Source organism: Micrasema longulum, unplaced genomic scaffold, assembly GCF_059751315.1.
Source record: "Micrasema longulum isolate JH-2025_06_02 unplaced genomic scaffold, ASM5975131v1 h1tg001778l, whole genome shotgun sequence".
Taxonomy (NCBI): Eukaryota; Metazoa; Arthropoda; class Insecta; order Trichoptera; family Brachycentridae; genus Micrasema; species Micrasema longulum.
The window spans coordinates 82,290-107,407 of NW_028278953.1; the positions used below are offsets into that span (position 1 = coordinate 82,290).

Below are 25,118 nucleotides of genomic sequence, written 5' to 3' on the forward strand. Positions count from 1 at the left end.
GCATTGGAAATATTAGTGTGGATTTTATTTTTGACTTAACACAATAAAATACAATTAATATTCTAGAATAAAAAATCTGTAGGCTGTACATTATAATAGTAATAACTGTTAGGTAAAGCAAGGGTAGGATTCGAATCATTGAACTATAGCAGGGACGGGACACATTTTGAAAAATTTCTGAAATGTTAAAAAACTTTTTAGAAAAAAAATGTAAATGTAGCAATTGATAAATATTAAATTGATACAACAGAAGTTATAAACTCCCTGTTCTATGGATATTTGTGTTAAGTAGTGTGTAGGAACCTGCTTCGTTTTCATACAAAATATCTATCTTCTTACTAAGTTTATCAGGGGTGCGGGTAACTTCACTATAAATAAATGATTGACAAATATTAATCGTGATTTATCCATAGATATATGTACTAAAGGCTAAGTACCTGATGCACCACTTTGGGCGAAATTGAGTTATACCTATATACCATTTAAATCAGAATTTTTAGCTGCATTTATGAGCCTTCTTCCACGGAGATCGGGCAAAAATTCATTTGTATGACGTTCATAAAATCGAGATTCATATCACACGAAACTTGACTTTTTTCAAAGAATTGTCGTTTCAGTTTACTTTAAAAAGAATTTTTGGACTGTTCAGCAAATTTTACTTATTGGTAAAAAAATATCGCTAAAAGAAAAGATATGAGAAAAATATGCAAGAAAAATACGTTAGTCATTGCAACTGTATTTAAGGCCTTTGCAACTGGTGACCGTAATCTGAGATGTTTGTTGGTCCAGGAATTTTAATGTATAACGGAAAGTTATTAACGAAACACTTGTACTGATTTCAAAAGTTTACTAAGGTGATGAAAATAGGGAGGGTTACAAATAATTTTGTAACAATACACTACAACACATATACCACTTTAGATTTTTTTATATTTTTTTTCTCACAACTGACGGGAATCAAACCCGTGACGTCAGTTTCATAGTTAGCTGTCTAACCAACTGCGCTACGGCGCCTGTCTACCTAATTGTTTTAATAATAAAAAGTATGATGATTTTTTTTTTGTCAATGAATGTTATTATTAACCATTCGTAATCAATACATTATACAATACACAACATTCTATTAATGTTTGAATTTCCAAATATCTTTCATTCTTCTATCAGTTGAATTTTTTATGAAAATGAGAATTTCATACAGGTGCCATATCGATAATGTTTTAAAACAATTTATGCATTTTTGATTCTCATACCACTCGGTTTAGTCGATAATATTTTGAATATCGCTAATCCAAAGCAAGAGTGTGATATCTCTGAAGAACATGTTCTGAGATAATCGGACTTTGAGGTGTGCAGAGGGTTTGACTGTATTAAATTATTTGAAGTAGATTATAAATACTTTATTTTCACGTAGGCTCACAATATTACCAATCAATATTTAATTATTGAAACATTCATTTATTTGATTTGTTAACATATCTGTATGTGTATATTAAAATCGGAAATTTCGGGTTTATCTCACTGATACTCTGGGCTAGCGACATGTTAAAATGTTTTTGCAAACAAGTTTCATGTTTGCCTTAAGATCGTTCACCCTACGGTATTTTAGATACTCGTATGTTTTCCATTAAATCCAGTATTTGTATACTATCATTTGTACACTATTGTTCAAACAAATCATACAATCATTAGATCCTAGACACAAAGACAATTCAAGCAAATACAAACTTTAACCACTTTTGGTTAAACAACTTTGAGTAGGTTCTGTGCTATCAAAACTAAAAATATGCGTCGACAATAAGTTGGCAAATAAAAAATAAATAAAATGTGTAATGGAGGCGGGTAGAAGTAAAGTGCATTGTATTGTAAAAAATGTAATAAACACGAACATAATACGAGAATGTCAGAACCACATCACATACAACATTAAAAAACGAGACAAGGACAATAGACACTAATAAACTTGGGGCTGAAATTATATAATATACTACCAGACAACACTAACAAGAGACTCAGACAACCTTTTCAAAAAGATGTTAAAAATATAATCGTCAACAACAGAGTATAAAAAAACCTTTTATTCGCATTGAAGTATTTGCATGCATGCGTTTCATATTTATTATTTCTTCTTTATTCGTGATATTAATGCTTGATTATTTTTAGTTCACTTACATTTTTCTTTCTCGCTTACCGTAATACTTGCTTACTTTGTTTGCTTTATTTTATTTATTTATTGGGGATATCAACAGTAATACACGTGAAACAATTTAACAAATAAAATATACAGATATTAAAACCAATGACAGATATTCACAGAAACACATGAAATACTTTTACAATACATGTATGTGTGTTTACAGAATTCATTTCATTATTTTACATCTTTGCCCTTTTCGATTATATACTTACTGTTTTTTGAATTTGCCTCCACCCTTTTTACTTTATATAAAAAAAATCTTTACAATTTTACATCTTTTTTCTGTACATTTACTTATTTAATTATTTGTGTTTAATTTTTAAGAACGTTAGCATGTATGTTTTTTTAGAAATGCTCCTTGGGGGTTAATAAACAAAATTTAAAAACAATTACGATTAGGTATATTGTTTTATTGGTATTTTTGTTCATATACTCATGTTTTTATTTAATATTTTTTTATGTAAAATAATTGCTACACTCTCTGAAAAAAAAGGAAAAATGTCCTCCGCACAACACTTCCCCGTAAGGTCAAAGTTATTAAAAATATATTTATTTTTACAGCTTTTACACATGTGTACAAACAAATTCAAGACACTACATAAAAAAATATTAAATAAAAACATGAGTATATGAACAAAAATACCAATATCAGAAGAGTAATTTTCAAATTATTTGTTTTTTTAGAATAAAGGATATGATTATACTGTCAACGGCGAGGTATAAACAAATCAAAATCACCAATGTGTTGATTTGAAAACCACTGCATATTGTGTACTAATGAATTTAATGAGTAATAATAGGTGTTTTGAAGATGACTGTGAAACAAAAAAATAGCTCTCGTTGATCTATGTGGGAATTAAACTGTTCAGAGCGCGACATTCCTGCGTTTTATGTGTTTTATAATTAACACATTTGTTGATATTTGTTTTTACTTTCTTATTAATTCTGCACATCCCTGCTATGTGGAAGCCAGAAAAGCTATGAAATGTTGATCGATCGGGTGTATCAAGTTTCCGACACAAAGATAATATGTACTGTACAAATCGCACAGTGCGCCAAACGCCTTTTATTTCATTTTGTAGGATGAGATAAATCGCCAAATTTCCTAAAACTGGTAATAACTTGCATATTTTGTTGTAAAACACGACAATTTTAAAAAAATAAGGTAGATCATTTAATAGATTCCTCAAATCTGGGATTAACTGCCACTTTTTTCCATTAAAATTAATAAATTACTAAGGCGTTTTAAAATTGTACATGGAAGTTACGTGTAATTTCTCAATATTGTACTAATATAAATAATAGTAAAAAGGACAGAAATTATACAATAAACTACCAGACAATATTTACAAAAGATGTTAAAAAAATTATCATTAACAATAGAATGTGAATTTGTAAAATAAAAAATATCCTGTTAAATTAATGTAGCCCGTAGGGGTTTATAAATAAATATATTTTTGATCAAAGAAATACGAGTAAGGTATTGCACAGAAATATTTAATGGGACGATAAATTATGAAATGCCAAATCTTCCATTATAGGGTCTTCTTACCTTTTTTATTATTTTTATTTTTGAATAAGCTAAAATTACGATGGTGACGGTATTAATTTGTTTTCGTGCGACGTCGGATAAATTTTCTACTCAGGCTTAGATTGAATTACGAGACAAAAACGAGACGTTTCGCGTCCTGTGGGACGTGGGACAATCGGCGAGTATGACGTTTTGGCGCCTAACTTATATTTATTAGAAGAAGAAAAATATTTATTTGGGAAGGTGTTTTTACATTTTAATATTAAAAGTCCCAGGGCCCCGATTAGAATGGAAAGTTAACATTTATCTTCAATTTTATCTACAAAGTAAAATTAAGTTTTCTGTGTGAAAAATAGAATGTGGGTATTTTTTTTCCTAAACATGTTCAATTACAGGTTATCGATGAAGATTTTAAAAACTTTCGTCCAAATATACACAGTTTTGTCCATAAATTTTGATTTTACTTTATGGACAGCCTAAGATAACTCTGTTACAATGGGAAGTCGAAGATAACTATGTTAACTTTCCATTGTAACAGAGTTTTTTTGTTTGTTTTTTTTTTACAATATACATAAGAGGTAAAACAGAGTATTAAAAAATAAAGGATAACTACATAGAAATGAAATATATATTAACAGGAAAAATAGTAAACGAAAAAATCCCACAAAGGCATGGCCTGTTCGTGGGTATACAAGAAATGTTTATGAATTTTTGCTCCTATAATAAATAGACAGTTTTAATATTTTTGTGTAACATAGAGAGAAAAGAAAATATTCTGTTAAAGATTCTAAGGTATTTTTTTTTTGTAGTAATTAAAAAAGGAAATAAAAAAAAAACATAAAAATATTCCTTATTATTAAAAGGCAACAAAATATATCATAGAAATAAAAAGAGTTCATATCTTTAGTTTGAATCCAGGATAGTGCGTGTTTTTTAAAATAAGGAAAATTTGGAATGTTTGGGATCAATGAAATCAGTAAAAAAGGAATTAAACATTTTTGGGCCTATAAAATATGCATGTCTCTGTGCTAGCCTCGTTTTACAATGTGGTATTTCTAACACACGATTCCTTCTTTGACTCGATCTATTTGAAATACTAATAAATAAATTTTGGTTCTTAAATATATATTTTAAACATTGAAAACAATATATTTTTCGTATTTCTAAAAGTTTAGCTTCTTGGAACAATTGGAAAGAGGGAAAAGTGCGATTTTTGTGAAGTTAACAGAGTTATCTTCGACTGTCGATATTTGTGATACGAAAATAAGTATATTTGCCTGAACATTTAAAGTATTTTCGTCGGTAACCTGTAATTGAACATATTTAGAAGAAAAAATGCATGCATATTATTTATTATGGGAGCAAAAATTCATTTGCATTTTCTTGTATACCCACGAACAGGCCATGCCTTTGTGGGATTTTATTGTTTACTAATTTTCTATTAATATGTATTTCATTGAAATGTAATTATTCTTTATTTTTTTAATACTCTGTTTTATTATTATGTTTATTGTAAAAAACAAAAAAAAATAAATAAAAATAAAAAACAAAAATATTCTTATTTTCATACAGAAAACTTAATTTTGTTTTATTTATTTATTTATTTACGGACAAAGTCCATTATAAACATTACAATTAAAAGAAATTTTTACAAAGGAATAAAAAAATATAAGGAACAGAAATAAGCAGCAAAGACAGATGATAGATTTTTTAGATTAAGTAAAAAGCATAGGCTAACTATACAGATTCTTTAGCTGATTTGTAAAGAAAGACATCCTTACACCATAATAATCAAGATCTTGATGATCGTTCACCCGCCTGATCATTCTGGGCAAAGGCGACTGTGCACCATGATTGGTCCTGTAGTGACCGAGGAAAAGCATTTCATTATTTCTTAGTCTACGGGTGGGAACGTTAAAAAGAATCTTTTGCAAAATTTCAGGGGCATCAATGAGACAGTTCATAATTTTATACATGCAGATTATATCTGCAATGCATCTGCGTTTTTCAAGACTTGATATGCTTAAAAACCTCTCCATATCAGAATATGAATAGTCTCCTCTTTCCAATCCCATCTTCCATGCAATTTTTCTTATAAAACGATGTTGAACTGATTCAAGGCGCTTGATATGAACAGCATAATGAGGGGACCAGATTACAGATGCATATTCAAGAATAGGGCGAACTAAAGAGCAATAAAGTGTTTTAAGTGTAAGCATACTTTGGAAATCAGACGTAGTTCTATTAATAAAGCCTAGAAGTTATTAGTTTTGTAGATAAAATTATCTGCAGTTCCCTATGCAGCACTCTATGCGAATAAGGGATAATAAATAAAAAAAATGGTGATAATTAATAATACTGTACCAAATATTAGGTGCTTACCAATAAAATTATCATTTTGAACAAAAAATAAAAATTGTTTTGCATGAAATTATTTATACAATTTTATATTTGATTAATCAAATATTGTCCAATTTTATTTATTCGGTTTTGTCTTTTAAATGGTAATGAATTAATAGACCGGCTGAAACAAGTTTTTCAGCTGAAACCAAAACCGAATTTCTGTACTAGGTTTTGGTCGAACTCGAATCGCCAAAAATTGGGCGTTTTTATTTTTAAACCTTATGAGCTCATTAAAATAAATGTTTGATAAAATGCACAATTAAATAAAAGGCATAAATTTAATCAGTAAATTAATTTATTTCAACAATTCTTTTGTGCGCTTTAGGAACTTTAAATTATCTAATATATATAAAAGGCAACGTTCGAATGGTTGTCCCCGTTGGACTGAATAACTACCGGACCGATTTGCGTGCGGTTTTCAGATAAATGTACATCTTTACCACGAGACGGTTAATAGCCCCTAAAATGTTCAATTTATTTCTTCTTTCGTCCATATCAGATCCCCCCGACGTTGGCGATCACTCTAGAGTGGGCATTCCGGTCCTGTGTCAACTGGAACAGCGCCTCCCGTCCAGTCGCGGATGTTTCTCAGCCAGGATATTTTTCGCCTTTCAACTCCACGCTTTCCCTCGATCTTCCCCATCATGATCAGCTGTAGAAGCGCATATTTGCTTCCGCTCATGATATGCCCCAGATATGCGAGTTTTCTCTGTTTTATTGAGGACAGTAGTTCTTTTTCGGCACTGGCTCGTCTCAGCACCTCCACGTTGGTCACTAAATCTATTTTCCAACTTATAAAGTACAAAAAAAGTTAGTGGCAAAATTGTTCTTTTTATCCATCACTGGGGTTGCATTCGCCGAGAGTGTGTATTAAAAAAAACGGATGGATGTTATTTTTTTGTATAAAAAAGTTTTTTTTTTAATGTTTACAAACAACATTAGTTTTTTTATGGATCCCAATCAGATTATTTCATTGAATTCCTTATAATTTCTACCCATTTATTTCTTTTTACTGGATTTTTGGTTATACTAAAATAATATCAACGGACATGCGATACGGTTTTGAAAATCGCACTCCTAATTAAAGTGCACCCCTGAGCAGAGTTCGACATTTGCTAAAAAATTATGTATTTGAAAATAAATAATTTTATGTTTTGGAATTCAATCATAAATAAGTACCTAGGTACCTACTTAAGAATGAAAAGTTAGCTTTATCCGAACAGTTTTACTCTTAGAGTATATTATACTCTAAGGTTTTACTAAAGATTTTTCAGTAAAGTTTTGTAAGTAAAGTTATTTATCAGCAATATTTTGAGTTTGTCCAAATTTTTGTAGACAAGGACTGGATTCAACTGGAATATAGATGTTCATGAATGGTGAATGTAACACAGTTTGTAAAGTGGCCACATAAACCAGCCAATGACACATGTCATAAGCCCTGTACTTCTATATTACCTTATCTAAAATGTTCTTCGTCTCTGTGGTAATATGTTTAAGTTATTTATGTTTAATCTTAAGAGGAAACGCGATTCGACTTTTTTCATACAAACGTATTCACGTATTTTCTATCTGAATTATGGCACTAGAGAAATGTTTTTTTTACAATAACAACAAAAACAAACTATCACGCGGTTTCCCCGTAAGGGTAGGCAAACAGAATAGAACGCCACATCACTTTATCATTGTATTCAGAACTCGCTTCCTCTATAGATCTTCTCACGCACGCGCGCCGATTATTCCGACTTTTACCGTGTCCATCTTCGAGTATTTGTTGGATTTGATCATGCCATGTCTTTCTCGGACTTCCTCTATTTCTGCATCCATGAACATTCGAATTTTAAATATTTTTAGCCATTATTTTGTTGTCCATTCGCTCTACATGTTCAAACCAGCGCAGAGCTCTTTTTATAAACATTATAGATATTTACCGTTGGCATGTCCCTTTGCCTCGTTTTAAAAAAAAAGTTTACCATGGGAACTAGAACTATCTATAACCCGTAAAAAATACAGTTTTATCTGCTGTCTTCGGGCGCACGGCGCATGGTATACAAATATAACTATTTTTGAAAAACACAAAACATACCGATTTAGAAAATTTTATTCTGATACTCTGTCCAAAAAAAATAACAAAAATGGTTCAGTTTCGAGGTGCGGAAAACGATACAGTGAAACGTCGATTTTGTCTATTCTGACCAAAGGTCTGACATGCAGTTGTCTTTTTCGCACAGTATCAGGGAGGCAACTGCGAGACAGTGACGGGAAAATAATGTTTAATCACCTATTTATCATAATTCTCTGTCCTCACAATTTATCTAAACCGAAACAAATGAAATTTGGACTAAATACAATAATTGATATCATACTTTTGATTGTGTTCATTTGATCTATTTGGCAAGAACTCAAATCTAGCAATAGCAAAGCATTGCCGGGTTCGGCTCGTTAACTATAAATCAATTACAAAAATATAAATATGAAAGATCTAAGAACCCACGAGAACTTAAGAGGTACGTGTCAGTGTCACATGATGCACTTGAATACAGCCGAACATCTGTTTCGGTTGAGCCCAAGTTTCGGCCAGTTTTAGGTTGAAACCGAAACTTCGGTCGGTCACTATTAGTTTATGCCTTTGCTGTAAAACTCCACAAAATGTTATTGTCGACTCCGAAGGCGTTTTTTACCAACTCTTTGGAATTATATATTTAAAGACTATCCATTCCATTGGTGATTACAAAAAAATGAAACAAAAAAAATGTTTTTGTTGATATTGTTTCATTTAAAAAAAAATGGTTTATTATGGGAACTAGAACTATCCGAATCCGTAAAACAACACAGTTTTATCTGCTGTCTTCGGGCGCACGGCGCACGATATACAAATATAACTTTTTTTAAATACGCAAAACATACCGACACAGAAAAATTTATTTTGATACTCTGTCTAAAAAAATAACAAAATCGGTTCAGTTTTGAGGTGCGAAAAACGGTTCACAAAACATCAATTTTGTCAATTCTAACAAAAGGTCTGACATGCAGTTGTCTTTTTTACACAGTATCGGGAGGCATCTGCAAGACAGTGACAGGAAAACAATGTTTGATCACCTATTTATCAAAATTCTCTGTTCTCACAATTTATCTAAACCGAAACACAAAAATAACAATGTAAACGTACATATCTAATTTGGACTAAATGCGATGATTGATATCAAACTTTCGATTGTGTTCATTAAATCTATTTAGTAAGAACTCAAATCTAGCAATAGCAAAGCATTGCCGGGTTCAACTCGTATAATATAAATCGCAATAATAATATGCATTATTGGGAAAAACACCCAAAAGTAGTAATTTATATTTATTAGTATTCACTGCGCAGTGCGCAGGCGCAGTATTAGCACTCCTAGCGACTAAAACACTAAGCTTGCAATAATAATAATTCGTGCGCCACCGTTCAATGTTCACTTCGATCTTTTCCGAAGTCAGTTTGAAATTATTGTGTTCGGTGTAGGACGTCAGCGAAGTTAACACTTTCGCCAGTTTGAATATAAACATTGTTTGTTATTCTTAATAACAGGCGTTCCCATCGAAATATCGCGGTATTTAAGTGTTCAAATTGATATTTATCGCCGTTTGGTGGCTTGTGTGAGCGTTGTTCCCAGTCAAAGAGCGATAAACCGAGGTAAGTCCTTTGTTATTATCTGTCAATTTACTATTCCTTTATTTCTTGCTAGCTATTTTAGTCATTTTTTGTATGGATTTACCTGTTTGCGTCAAAATAATCATCTTCATCAGATTTTCTGCACCGATTACATAATTTCTCAAAGCGAATCTCGCGGATTTTCACTTATGGTTTTGTTCTTTGTGTCGACAATTCCGCCGTAATATTGTGATTTTCGCATTATTTCGGGTCCGTCGTTCTCAATTCGACGTCGTGCGCGTGAATATTGTCCTCTGTCCGCGATCCCGCCTCGTTAGCTGGTTAATAGAACACCCGAGTGGCGAACGACCTTCGGATGCTCAGAGAGGACAAACAGTTCAGTAGAGAAAATCCCGTGGAAAAGTCCCGAAAATCGGATGGAGAATTTTCCCGAGAATCCTGGCATAACCAACATTAAAATTATCAAGATATTTCGTTTATTTTTACTATTATGTAACTGGAAAATTATTTTCTGTTGTAAAATATATTATGAAAAATTAATATCGAGGTTGATTTTAAATTGTTCTCTTTGTGTGAAAATGCGCTAGGTATTCGTATTTGGTTTCCAGTTGTTGGTTTTAATTTTTCTTCTTCCAAAAGTTTTCCCGAGGATGAGTGAATCCTATTTTTATATTTGTCATTTTCGTAAGTAGCATAACTATGCCTTTGTTTTGTTTCGTTCGGTAATGTCGCGCATTTATTTAGTTGAAACAGCGCACAAGACACATTTGAGGTCACTGTAAAATGACGTCCTGAAAACTTTAAAGCAGACCTCATTAGTTTAACAAAATTAGTTTTTCAGGCGTGACTTTATTTAGTACAATGTTATTTGTATATTAGACTGTTGTATGTGAAGCAATTTATGTTACAAGTACACCTGCGATTTTTTACATTTTTTTTACGCATTTCCACCCTGACCACAATATTCCTATCAAAGAAGAATCTGCTTTATAAAAACTTACTCGCTATTCAATATGTTAATTCGCTAATGAAAATTAATTCATAGAAATATTAACGATTTATTTTATTTCAGTTAATTTTTTTTCATTTCAAATATTCGATGTGATGATGATTTGAAAATATTTGGACGACTTTTATGCTGACGACAAAATCAAATATTTTTAAATTTAGTGTGTAAGATGTTGATTTCAAAATTTATGCTATCCTTAAATAAAGATTACTATTTTAAAGCTTAAAAAAAAAGAAGATAATTGTGGGAGAAATAATGCATTGAAAGAATAAAAAAGCTTTAAAGGTGATTATCCCGCAACTTGTTTTAATGACTTAATGCATTCTGTCCGTAAAACCTCGATATATAACATACCAAAAAAATATTTTTTTGTATTGTCGTCAGCACAAAAGTCGGCTAAATATCTTCAATTTATCATCACTTCAAATGTTTTTCAATTTTATACGGAAGTTTTCCTCGTTTTTTTCACTTTTTAATTTTTTAACAATAAATTAAATAGGGCTGTCACTTGTCACCTTTTTAGTTTAAAATGCTTTATTTAATTTAAATATAGTTAATACGAAATACAATGCCAAAGGCTCCAATTCATTCATACTATGGAATGTTTTTCATAAGTCGTCGGTACCATCTGACCACTTGTTTGGTTTTGGTAAATCATTTATCCCGGATAAAAATATGTCTGCCTTAAAACACGTTTCACCTAGTTAGGCAGACAGTATGTACGAGATGTATATAATTTAACTAAGTATGTACGTATTTCTGAGAAATCATTTAACTATTAAAAAATGTATTAAAATAGAAAATAAATGTTTTCGACCGTAGAAATTTTTTTCTTGTAGAAAATAAACATTATTATTATTCATATTTTTTTTTTTTTTAAAAACATTTTTTTGTTTCCCTTATTTTTATATTTATTTGTTGACGTTAATTTTTGTATTTTTATTTTATATTAGTAGGAAAAATAACTATGCTTACGCACACAATTATTAATTAATCTTGTTGCATACATGTATATACTATAAATAATCATATTATAATCAACAATATTGATTCGGTTTAGTATTTATTATCACTATCACTCTTTTCTATTTGTTTATTCGATGTATATTATATTTTTCAACACGATATAAATGTTGGAACGATTTACAATAAGTGTTGTTAATCTCTAAATAATAATGGGCGATAAAATTATCATTTTGTACGGATAACTAAAACCTAAATATATATATTAATATCGTCCACAAGACAATGGCTATAACAATTATTGTTCTGATGTATGCTCAGTTTATTACAATGTTCACTAATTAATATGTTTTTATTAATTTATTTCCTACTTAGTTTGTCGTTCAACGTTTAATACTGCTTTTTTTTCACTTCTTATGTTTGATTTGTATTATTTTTTGACCTGTTGTTGCGGACTCACGTATCAAAGGTTTGGAATTCGAACCCCTGATCTACCACGAAGATTCCCCTTCCCCGATTCCTTTGACCACAATTTATTTGCAATTTGTTAAATATTTCCCAAAAATGTAATATTTACATCAATCGGTGCAAATAGCGAGGAGCGTAAATAATTTATTGAAAAAAAAACTACGAAAATTCTCATCCAAGTCAATCGTTTTTGTGACATTGTAATTCGTACCAAGCTAATACAAATAAGGAAATAATTAATTTTTTTAAAAAACTACTTTGTTTTTAACCACTTATTTTTTCTGCCGACCGGTTTCAAAGCTAAAATAATAATAATAATTATCATGGTTTATTAACAAAATTAACAGTTTCTTTATCTACTACATACACACTTGGGTAATAGATTTCTCTGGATCATGTCCAGTCTGCCTAACTAGGTACAACCTGTTTTAAGGCAGACAGTTTTAGGCGAAATAAACAATATCATTACAACCTACTTAATTTATTATATAGTTATACAGAATTAGAATTAGTCTCTTTTTTGGAGAGTTATAGTGATAACATTTACTTATATGTGTAAAAGTAGATATGTATAGAATTTTTAAAAAAATATGTACATTTTATGAAATTTATTAATAAAAAATAAATAGAAAAATATTAATTTTTACCATTTATTATTCAAAAATGTTTTTGAGTAAACTTTCCGATTTTTCTTTATAACCCAGTAACCATTTTTTTACGAATTTATTTAATTGAATTCGGGTCATGGTTTTGCAATGTTTAGGTAACATATTAAGTATTTTGGGGCCCAGAAACCTGAAATTTCTTTGCCCGAATTCAGAGTTTGTGGTAGACCCCATGACCCATCCTCTAGTTTGACTTCTACTAGTGTGGGTGTTCCTTTTGGGATTTGGTAGAATAATTTGCTTTTACAAACATTATTATTCTAAAAATATATAATTGTCTCATATCTAAGATCTCAAATTCCTCAAATAACTTGGCGCTGGGGTACCTGAAGGGCTTTTTAAAAATTATTTCAATGATTGTTTTTTGAGCAGATTCGAGCGGTTTTAATATTGATTTATTAGTGCCTCCCCATCCTATTATGCCATAAGTAATTGAGTTACATGAAATAATGATAGTTGTTTGAGTTTAATTAGGGATAAGATGTTAAACGTATCGACTTGAAGATACGGGAAAGTTTTTTAATTTTTTGTGTTATATATTCCTTGTGTTCTGTCCATTTAAATTAATAATTATTCCCAAATATTTTATATGGTGCACTGATTCAAGTATATACAAGCTATACAAGCTTCTTTATCAAAATAATCTTAAATAACTTTGAAACCGGTCGGTAGGAAAAAAAATAAGGGGTTAAAAATAAAGTTGTTTTTATTTTATTACAATGAATAACCACAAAATTAGTGCTCCAAATAAAAAAATTACAAATAAGGAAGTTTACTGTTTTTTGTAATACTTTAAATACCTACCTACTGTCTATTTAACTAAGCCTAAACTTTTTAAATTATATTTTGACGGCATTACGTTTTAAATCCGCGCTTTAATTTTTTTTGTGACCATTGCCTATCTCCCGTACTGTGAAATATTTGTTTTTTTTATCGGGCGATTATGATTGGCGAACTTATGTGTGAATGATGATCAGTTGTATTCCATGTAAACTAAAAGAGGGGAAAGCATCAACAGACGAGAAAAGCATCGTCGTACACAACACGGCAGGTGTTGATTTCGGATACCTATGTACCTCGAATCTGCGCGAGCTTGCAAGATTTGGGTAAATTCGTCTGTCAAATAGCGACCTCGCACGCTTCGCTCTGGTGTTCATTTTGAAAAATGATATTTTTAGTGTTTGGTGAATTTGCCCCAATTCGCCTTTTTAGTATTTATTGTAAATGACTGTTTTAATATCGGTAAGATACTATGTTTTTCTAGTAGAAATTACAAAAAAAATGGATTACGTTAGTTAACGTTGGGTTTGACTTTCCACTGTCGACATAGTTGAATAAGTTGCAGGGCAGAATGTTAAATCATAAATGTTGTGACATTATAATAGCCCAGAAACCGCGTACGCGCATCAAACTGAAGCCGACGTAACTACTCATAAATGAGTAGTTTTACGTTTTCGCCAAAAGTTACTCCGTAGACTTAGCTTAGTACGCAACAGACGATTTAAATTCAATCATGCTGTGTTGTGTCGTTTGTAAGTGAAAAGACTGATAGCTACAGAGTTGTGTAGAAGAATAGAACCCTCTTCCCTTTGCGGCGGTCTCATACTTCCCAACCCCTACCGCGCATGTGTTACAATATTTTGAGTTTGTCAAAATGTTTGTAGACAAAATACTGCATTTCACCCCCTGGAGTCATTAGGATTAACACATTACAACAAGGATGGAGAACATTTCAGGTAGGGAATATGAAAGTCTAGGCATTTTCAGGGTTTATGACCTGTCATGGGCTGGTTAAGTGGCCACTTTACACGCTGTGTTACATTCACCGTTTTGCCTATGTTTTAACATCCATATTTCTTCAATTCTTCTATCTGTTGGTTTAAGTGAAGTTAAATGACCAAAACCTTTATTGTTGTTAAAAGATTAACCCGATTGAATTATTCAACATAATAGGCAACGCCTGAATTTTTTTTTCCAATTTTCAAACTTTTTCTTGGACCAGTTGGTTTTTAAACATTTGGTTGGTATATATTTTTTCTTCTTTCTTTTTTCACGTTCGCTTCTAAGCATGCGGATATTTGAAATTACCAGACGCTTTCGAAAGCCTATTCTTGATAACACATTTCATCATCATCAGCATTCCTTTTCGGCACCTAATGGTGCATAGGATACTGCATTGGTACACCAATCGCAGCGTATCTTGATCATTTTTTGTTATATGAAGATAAGATGATCAGTCTTACGCTTAAGGTATCATTCCAGGGACTATGAAATATTTTGGTGTAAAAAAATAAAATTTAATAAATCTTTCATATAAATCATGGCGGGAATCGAACCCAAGATAGCACATTTACCTCTTCTACTCCCATTCTTATCCCGAGTCCATAAGTTTCTTCTAATAGGTACAGTAAAAAAATATCACCAAAATTAACATCGATTGACCAAAAACTTATTTTAACACATTTATTTATATATATTTATGTATACGCCCAATGGGAATTTTAAAGGACATATTTATGCATAGAAAATTATTATAAAAGAAAGTAGAAAGACACAATGGTATATAATAGACTTGGTGGGAGTGGAAGCGGGAGAGAGGTATTTATAATTGAATTTGATTCAGTGATCGTATGAAAGAAGACAACTTGTTATCAAAGAAATCAAGACTGGTATGTTTGTTGGCAGACCTAAGAATTCTGGGCATAGGGGAATGAAAACCATAGTTAGTTCTATGGTTATCGGTATGAAAGAGTAAGTTTTGTCTGGGGTTTCTAGTTGGGATCTTTAATTTTATTTATCTCAGTAGTTCAGACGCATTAAAGAGCGAGTTGAGAATTTTAAATAGGTCGGATTTATTTCGACGGTCTTAAAGTAAAGATATATTTAAGCTAGTTTCTAACTCAGTATCGAATCGGGTTGTGGTCCCGTGGCTAGTGTCTCGGACTTACGGCTCAAAGGTCCTAGGTTCGAATCCCACTCTACCCCAACTTGATTCCCATTTCCTAATAGCGAGTTATTTACAACTCGTTGAAAATGGCGCTCAAAATAAAATATTTAGGTAAATCATAAGAACGCAAATATATATACATATTTTTTAAAATAAAAATATATCTCTGGATAAACCCAACCTCAAGCCTATCTTTCTTAAAAATCGATGATGAACTGATTCAATATTTTTTTTATATGAACATCATAATATGGAGACCAGATAACAAAGGAATACTCTAGGTGCGGGTGAACTAGGGAACATAAGAGAGTTTTAAGAGTATTGATATTTTTGAAGTCAGTTGTGCTTCTGTTAATAAATCCGAGGAGTTTTAAGCATTTATTGATAACATGATTAATATGAAATGTAAAAGAAAGTTTAGTGTCAAGTTTAATACCTAAATCTCGTATACTAGACACAGATGATAATATTGCATCGTATATGATTGGATTTTCCAGGCGAAAAAATCTCATAACCTCGCACATACTTAAGTTGAGATGATAACGTAGGTAAGTTATCATTATGAAGTGGTTGGCGCGTTCCTGAACTAGCACCTGAAGCGTAAGACTTATCATCTTTTCTTCATACAACAGTTGTTCGAATCATGCTGTATTTGGTATACCAATACAGTGCCCTACGCATCACTTGGTGCGGAAAGTTGATGATGACGGTGAAGCTGTCATCTAGTTCAATCTTGGGATTGATTTGCAAGCAACACATGCAAATACCCCAAGAAAAGTATTTTGAATTTTGATATTTTGTTACGTAGAATTTGTTTGTTTTTTAGCGTTTGTATGTTAACTGTTTGTAGATAAAAAGCACGATAACTCTGATTTATAAATCACATACTGTTACCTGTGTTACCGATATCATATCACAAATAGCGCTTTCAGATAGGTGCATAATTGATGATAAAAATATAATCTTCTACTGTTCAATATTCCCAACGTATGACGCATGACGCGTATCTCAATATAAGGTGTTGTTTCTATAAACAAATTATCGTCCTTGATGGCCGATTAAATTGATCACCTGTTTATTCAACAAATAATTTCACGCCTTTGCATTCAAATGAACTTAGCAAACATTCGTAGCGTCATTAAGTACCAGTGTAACGAGTCCCTAATAATCCTTTTGATAAATCTAGTCTTCTTTTTTATTCCCAAAATTATTTTTTTTTAGTGATGAAACGGATATTGGCCGAATACCGATATTCGGCGAGCTCCTAAGCCGGACAGCCGGGTATAGAATTTCTCTCATAGTTAACAAAACGTATCATGTGCGTAAAATAAAAAGGGGTTAAAATATTTTCATGGTTATATATCGATCAATGAGTTACAATTTCATAAGAAAAGGAAATATTTGCGTTCTTATTATTTACCCAAATATTTCGAATTTTGAAGCCATTATCAACGAGTTGTAAATAACTCACTATTAGAAAATGGAAATCTAGTTAGGGTAGAGTGGAATTCGAACCTCGGACCTCTGATCCGTGAGACCGCAACACTAGCCCCGGGACCACAACCCGATTCATATGGTTTATAAATTAAATAACTATAATAATTTTAAGTAGTTTCATCCCATGCGGTTTATTTTTTTTATTCAAATGTATTTTTAAATAAAAAATACGGTACAACACATCATAAAACAATAACGTCATTTTTAACATGCGTGGACAAATTTAAAAAAAAAAGTCATTTGTGAGAGTGACAAAAATTAAAATGATTTGATATATGTACAAATGATAACTCATCATCATTTTTTATCATGATAACTACGTACATTAAAATTCAAAAAGTTGTGAATCTTTAGAAACCATTTGTGAACTCAGGTTAAGCCGACTCTCAGTAAAAAGAAACTTAATATCATAAGACACTCATCCGTTTTATGTTACATTAATTAATTCATTATGTATTATTTAATTTTGGATGTACTATTATTTGGCATATTATTTATTATTCCTATTTTTTACATTTCTTACTATAGTATTGAGTGTGTTTCTAGAAAACATATCTCAATTATCATTTCAATTATGTTTTGATATATACATTCTTTTTCCGTTGATTTCTATGACACAATATATTTTTTTTTAATACTACTATATTTGACTATTATTTTGTTGATTTTAATGATACCATTATTTTGTATATTTGATTATGTGTGAATCTTAATTTGTATAATTTATATTTTAAAAATTATTTCTGATTATCTTTTTTGCATTGTATTCTTCGGAATTTTATTATTTATTACTTGTACTTTTTTTTCTAGATTGTTATTCTATTGCATCACATGTCATTATAATTTAATCTAATTAATTTTACCATATATTTTTTTTTTGTTAATTATTATGGCTTGACACGGGCATAGCCTAAAAAGCCTTAATAAGTTCATTCATATTTAAACTAGAGTAATTTTGAATGAATAAATAAATTAAATAATGTTTTTCCAGGCTGATATTTTCCCCAATCAATATAATAAAATAAATAAAAACAACTTTTGTAAAATGAATGTAATAATACATTTACAAATATAAAAAAAACTTTTTTTTCAACCAAATATTTTTCATTTTTTCTACCGACGGATTTCAAAGCTACACAAGCTTCTTTATCAAGGTACCAACCAGGCAACGCCTGAAAACAATTTTCCATTTTTTCTACTACTTGGACCAGTTTGTTTAGTTACGGTATTTTGAGTTTGTCCAAATGTATGTATGCAAAAGACTGGATTTCACCCCCTAAGGAGTTTTTAAGATCAACAAATAACAACAGAGATGGAGTACATTTTAGAGAAGGACATATGGATGTTCAAACATAGGCAAAGTGGTGAATGTTACACACTACACAGTGGCTACCTAAACAAGGCAAAGACAGGTCACAAGACCTGTAAATGCCTAGATTTCCACATTTCCTTTCCTCAAAGGCTCTCCCTCTCTGTTATGTGTTAAAACTGATGATTATTATATCAGGATTTAGGTTTATGACACCTATAAAATAGGTCCGCGGCTCGAACCCTGCTCTTCCATTGCTAACTTGATTCCTATTTAATTGCAGTCATTTACTAACTGATAATGTCGCTAAAGTTGAAATATTTGGGTAAATCATAATACCGAAAATGTTTATTTGAAAAAAACATCATCATTCTCTTTTCGCACTTAATGGTGCATAGGGCACTGTATTGGTACACCAATCGCAGTGTATCTTAATCATTATTGTTGCATTAGCGAAAGAAGATCAGTCTTATGCTTTAGACATATACTAGTGTAAAAACACATTTAAAAATATAAAAAAACATGTCAACCATGTCGGGAATCGTACACGAAACCTCTTGCATGGCAGGCAAACGCATTGACCACTACACCACGAGGCCGACAATGAAAAAAAAAGTGACCCAAATCTGATATATAATGTCATTGATGAAGTTCTAGAAGTAATCCACTACGTCGATAAAATAAATTATTACGCTATGGTACCTAGTAAAATATAATCTCATTGTTATAGAGAATACACATAGAGATTATGAAATAAAGATTACTTACTGCTGTACTATTGTTTTACCCGTGTTCCGCCTGAACGATAAATGGAGATAACAATTATGTGTGTGAAATAGAACTAGAATCCAGTGCTTTTGACTCAATGACTACTATCAGGTAAAAATTCTAAAAAATAAAATCGAGTGGAGATAAGTCCGCCTCGCAGTGCAGTCGTTAATGCATTTGCCTACCGTGCTTGGGGTCCCGGGCTCGATTCCTGGTAGTGTAGACGTATATACTTTTTTTGTTTTTTTTCATTATGATCTGCTATTTATTAAATCTTCTAAGAGCAACCTTTGTTTTTATGCCCCAATATTTAGAATGTGTAGATTAGTCAATTTGTCACAACTCTTGGAATTCTTTGGGATAGATATTCCAGATTTTCCTAGATCTCTTCTCCACTAAATGTATCTATGTTAATCGTGTTTATGAATATATTGTACTTATATCATCATTTCCGGACGACTAAAATCTTCAATTATGACTTCAATATTATTTTTTACATTTATTTTTATTTATTTTTTCCAGCCAAAGAAGTGTTAAACAATCGTTTCAGGGCCCCGATTACAATGGGAAGTTAACATTTATCTTCAATTTTATCTACAACGTAAAATTAAGTATTCTATATGAAAAGCAGAATATGCATATTTTTTTTTCTTCTAAATCGTTCATGCAAATATACTCATTTTCGTACACAAATATCGGTTTTTCTTTATAAACAGTCGAAGATAACTCTATTAACTTTCTATTGTAATCATGGCCCTGGTTTTAAATCCTGAAGCAGTTTCTTCTGCGAAAATTGTCGTCCTTTTTTTTCCTATCTAAAATGAGACTATTTTGTTCACGTCAACTATAAACGATGAAAACCGGCTTCTTCTTCTTCGTATTTTAAGAGATGCTAAGATTTGTGTTACAGAAAACTAGTTGTTCTCCTTAAATGATGATGAGGTCCAACTGTACCTCCATCTCTCGGGTGGTCTTCCAGGCGGACGTTGCATTGTCCAGATGGGATTTCATTGGCTGCAGTGTACACAAGCCTGTCATTGCTCATCCTGCCCACATGATCCTTCTAGTATTTTCGTCTGGATATGCTCCATCGCACGATATCCTCTATTCTTGGTCTCGGAGCGTTTTTCCAGTAATGACCTTAAGGCTGTTGTCTGGTAAAACCAACGCAAAATTAGGAAATCATACGATTTTGCCATTTTAAAACGAATGTTTTTTTTTTAAATCGCGCAATAAAAAAAAAAAAAAAAAAACATAAATTAGATAAAAACAATATTTTTTTTAAAGGTATATTTGTTAAAAATATACTTAAAAGTTTTATGTAACTAAAATATAATTACTTTTAGACCGGCAGATTACGCCATTTCAAATTTAGACTAAACTTAGGTATCTAGGATCTCAATTTAGACTAATACCCGTATGAAGAGACAAAATTTAAGGTGAGGAAAGTACATTCTAATCTTAAATGCGGAGAATAACCTGAAGGTGAAGACAATAGAATGTACTTTCCTCACCTTAAGTTTTGTCTCTGCATACGGGTATAAGTATTGAACTAAAAGTTGTTGTACTAATTTGAAGATAATAAATTATACATGAAAGAGGCCGCGGCTAAATTTTATTTTTTTGTTTTGAAAAGAAAAACAAGCATTTTAAATCACATACATTTTTGTGACATTTTCCTTTATTTTTACTTAAAATTATGCTTTCAGTAATACTTTAATTTTTTTTAAATTGAAATACCTAAGTTGAAACCTTTTTTTATAGAATTGTATTATCTTTGTTTGAAAAAAGAAGATAACTCTGGTTGTAATATTCAATTTAAAACAATATCTTATTGACTTCTTTATGACCTTCAGACCAGCCCTAATCGTTTTCGGTAATCCTGGTCTGAAGGTAGTTCCAATACTTAGTCTTTATCGAGATCCCAGATACCTAAGTTTAGTCTAAATTAGAAATGGCGTAATATACCGGTCTAAAAGTAATTATATTTTAGTTACATTAAACCTTTAAGTATATTTTTTAACTGAAATACCGTTAAAAAATATTGTTTTTATCTAATTTATTTGTTTTTATTTTTTTTATTATTGCGGGATTGAAAAAAAACGTTCGTTTTAAAACGGCAAAATCGTATGATTTCCTAATTTTGCGTTCGTTTTACCAGACTACAGCCTTAAGTCCTTCGTTTCAGCCGTTCTGGGTAGCTCTGCGGTACGAGCAGAGCCAGCCCGCGCTTCCGCGGCATACGTCACGATGGGTCTCACGCATGCACTGTATATCCCAACCTCGCTGTCGATCCGCGCATCTATATTTCTCCATTTTACATTCCCCGTACAGCCCGAATAGCACGAAAAATGGCGGATTAAAAAAAATCGTACTATAACGAATTCGACGGGGGTGGGGGGTAACCAGTAATATATCGATTCACTGTGAAGTCAACATGGGATGGGCGCAACCATAATAAAGAATATAAAAATATATTTGTCGAAATCTGTCCCTTACTGGGCGGGTGTTCACCGTGCGAAAATCTCTCACTTTTCGAAAATCTATTGCGTTCATAATTATTTGGCTATCATTACTTGGCGTGCGTGGTGTAAACATGTAAACAAATGCAAAAAATACAAACATTTCCACATTACATACAGAATAATATTTTGAGTTTGTCCAAATTTTTGTAGACAACTCCCTAGGGAGCTGTTAAAATCAATATATTACAACAGACATGAAGAACAATTTAGAGAAGGTAATATATAAGTCCAGGCATCTGCATGGCTGGTTTGAGTGGCCACTTTACACACTGTGTAACATTCACTACTCTGCCCATATTTGAATATCTATATTCCTTCAATACTTTCATTTGTTGATGTTTATGAAGTAAGAGAGCTTAAACCTTTATTTATGCGGGTGAGATTCATCTCATTAAATTATTTCACCTACATACTAGGCAAGCCTGAAAATTAGTTTTCAATTTCTATATTTCTTCATGGACCAGGTGGATTTATCAACAATATTTTGAGTTTGCCCAAATTTTCGTAGACAAGGACGGACTTCAACTCCCTTGAGAGCTGTTAATATAAACATATTACAACAGAGATGAAGAACAATTTCGAGAAGGCAATATAGATATTAAGGTAATATAGATATAGGTAATACACAATTGAAGGAATATAGATGTTCAAATATGGGCAGAATGGTGAATGTTACACAGTGTGTAAAGTGGCCACTTAAACCAGCCAATGACAGGTCATAAGCCCTGAAGATGCCTAGACTTCCATATTTCCTTCTCAAAAATGTTTTCCCTGTCTGTTGCAACAAATTAAGAGGTTTTTTATTTATTTTTATTATGACAATTACATTGGTGTAGAGCGTGTACAAAAATAGATTTCTGAGGTAAACGATTACAAAAAATAGATTTATATGTCAACATGTAGAACAATTTAAACCAGCCCATGACAGGTCATAAGCCCTTAAAATGCCTAGACCTCTATATTACCTTCTCTAGATTGTTTTTCATCTCTGTTGTAATATGTTGACATAAATAATAAATTAAATATATATATATATATCTATTTGCGTGTCAGCCAATGTAAATATCTGAAAACGCAGTGCCCACTTAAACCAGCCCATGTGTAGCTGTTATTCTATTCATTATTCAAGAGGCCCCAGGAAGGGCTGCTGAGTTTATATGACGTCCGTAAAACCATGACAGGTCATAAGTCCTGAAAATGCCCAGTCTATATTACCTTCTCTAAATTGTTCTTCATCTCTGTTGTAATATGTTGACATACATAAAGAATTTTCAAAATATATATATCCATTTGCGTGTCGGCCAATGTAAATATCTGAAAACTAGTTTTGAATGAAGGTGGAAATCTATAATCCACGCATCACGTAGGTAGCAGGTAGTGGGTAGTGGGTACTCGGCATTGTGAATAGCGTGTATTGTTAGATGTTGTTAGAGGCATAGAGACGCAGAGAAGGCGGACGTCCACCGTCCACCGTTCAGTGTAAACAGCTCTCTCACATTTGAGGTATTTTTAAAACTATGACTGTCGTCACGGGGCAAACATACAAGTAATTTGTAAATTTTCACCGTTTCAAATCCACAAATAAAAAGTTGCTAATCTCATACAGAATATAACAAACATTTTACTTCCCTTTCTCGTCTGAATATCCACCATCCAGTTCAGTTCAGTTCAGTGCTACTTCATTTTCCTATCCGCAACTAGTTGTGCATAAGGCACTGCATTGGAATTCCAATTGCATCGTATCTTAATATAACTTCGTTGTTTGAAGGAAAGATAATCAGTCTTGCGCTTCAGGTGCCAGCCCAGGGACTATGAAGTATTGCGTTGTGGAAAAAACATTTTAAATAAATATTTCATGTCAACCATGTCGCGAATCGAACCCGAGACCTCACATGTTAGGCAAACGCGCCAACCGTCAGATTACGAAGCGAAAATAATATTTCTCGAGTCAATAACTCAATCCACACAATACTTTAATAATTAAAATAGGTATACAGTATATTTATAAAAAAGTAACAATTTATTTATAACGTTTTCTTGTTTGCTTAAATACATAATGTAATGTGCCTGCATGGGATAAAATTCCTCGTCGTGTAGTACTTGACGCGTTTGCATACCATTCTTGAGGTCCTGGTTTCGATTCCTGGCAGGGTGGACGTGAAACATTGATTTTTATGTTTTTTAAACTGAAATATTTCATTCTGGAATGGCGTCTAAAGCGTAAGATTGCCCAACTTACCTTCATGAATATCGATCAAACTACACTGCGTTTACCAATTCAGTGACCTATGCACTACTGGTGTGAGGAAAGAGTATGATGATGACGTATTAAATTCTTTACAATATTTTATTTTTTTACTTTTTTATTTATTAGCGTTCAAATGCTGTTACAGATACAGAGGTTATAAACAATTTACAAATACAAAAAAATAGTTTAAAACGCAAAAAAAAAAAACTAGCTATTCAATTATTATTAATTTAAAAAATAATAAATTGGTTCTTGAAATTTGTTAAAGTTACCAAATATATCTATTTTTTGGTCATCATCGGATATAAGATTGTTTAGAGGGGGAATTATTTTGGCTTTAGTGTAAAGTTGTCATCCCTGTTTTAAAATACTGTGTATTTTTAGTACTTTTGAGCTAAATAGGTTGATACTATGTGTGTTTTAAATAGACTGGTGCTATGAGTTGTAGATCTATTTCTTCTTGAGCTAAATGGGTTTTTGATAAATGTCGAACTAGTCTCATTACGTTACGTTATTATGATGTTACGTCTTCTCGGTACTTTTACGTGGACATTTGCCCATGCCACTTATTAATCATATCAGTCATTTTACAATAGAGAATAGAAGGAAGACGCGATGAAGGAAAAAGGAGCATCTCTTGGCTGAAGAACTTGCGACACCGGTTCCATTGCAGCACCCAGCAGCTGCAAACAAAGTTCAACCTCCATCGAGAGAGGGACGATAAGAAGAAAAGTGTTATTTTAGAATGCAAATGAGACCAAAAATATAATATTTAGGGCATCCAAAAACCCGTCTTCCATCCGCACCTGTTTTGTCCCGAGGGACTGTGTAGTGTGTAGGCTAGAGAAGAGTTTTAAAATAATTTATAATAGGTATTAAAATAATGAATATGAACTATTGTGTGCAGATTAATGAAGGGGGTGAGGAAGTATATACCAGTGG

The 25,118-nt window shown here is 31.8% G+C and overlaps 1 protein-coding gene across 2 annotated transcripts in view; it reads left to right on the forward strand.

Moving 5' to 3' along the window:
* The first annotated feature begins 9,600 nt into the window (after positions 1-9,600).
* Drat (Death resistor Adh domain containing target) overlaps positions 9,601-25,118 on the forward strand; it is a 38,032-nt gene continuing 22,514 nt past the window's right edge. For both annotated transcript variants that reach the window (XR_015824393.1, XM_088237742.1), the window contains exon 1: positions 9,601-9,798. The gene's annotated coding sequence lies outside the window, so the exon portion shown is untranslated. The remainder of the gene's footprint in view (positions 9,799-25,118) is intronic.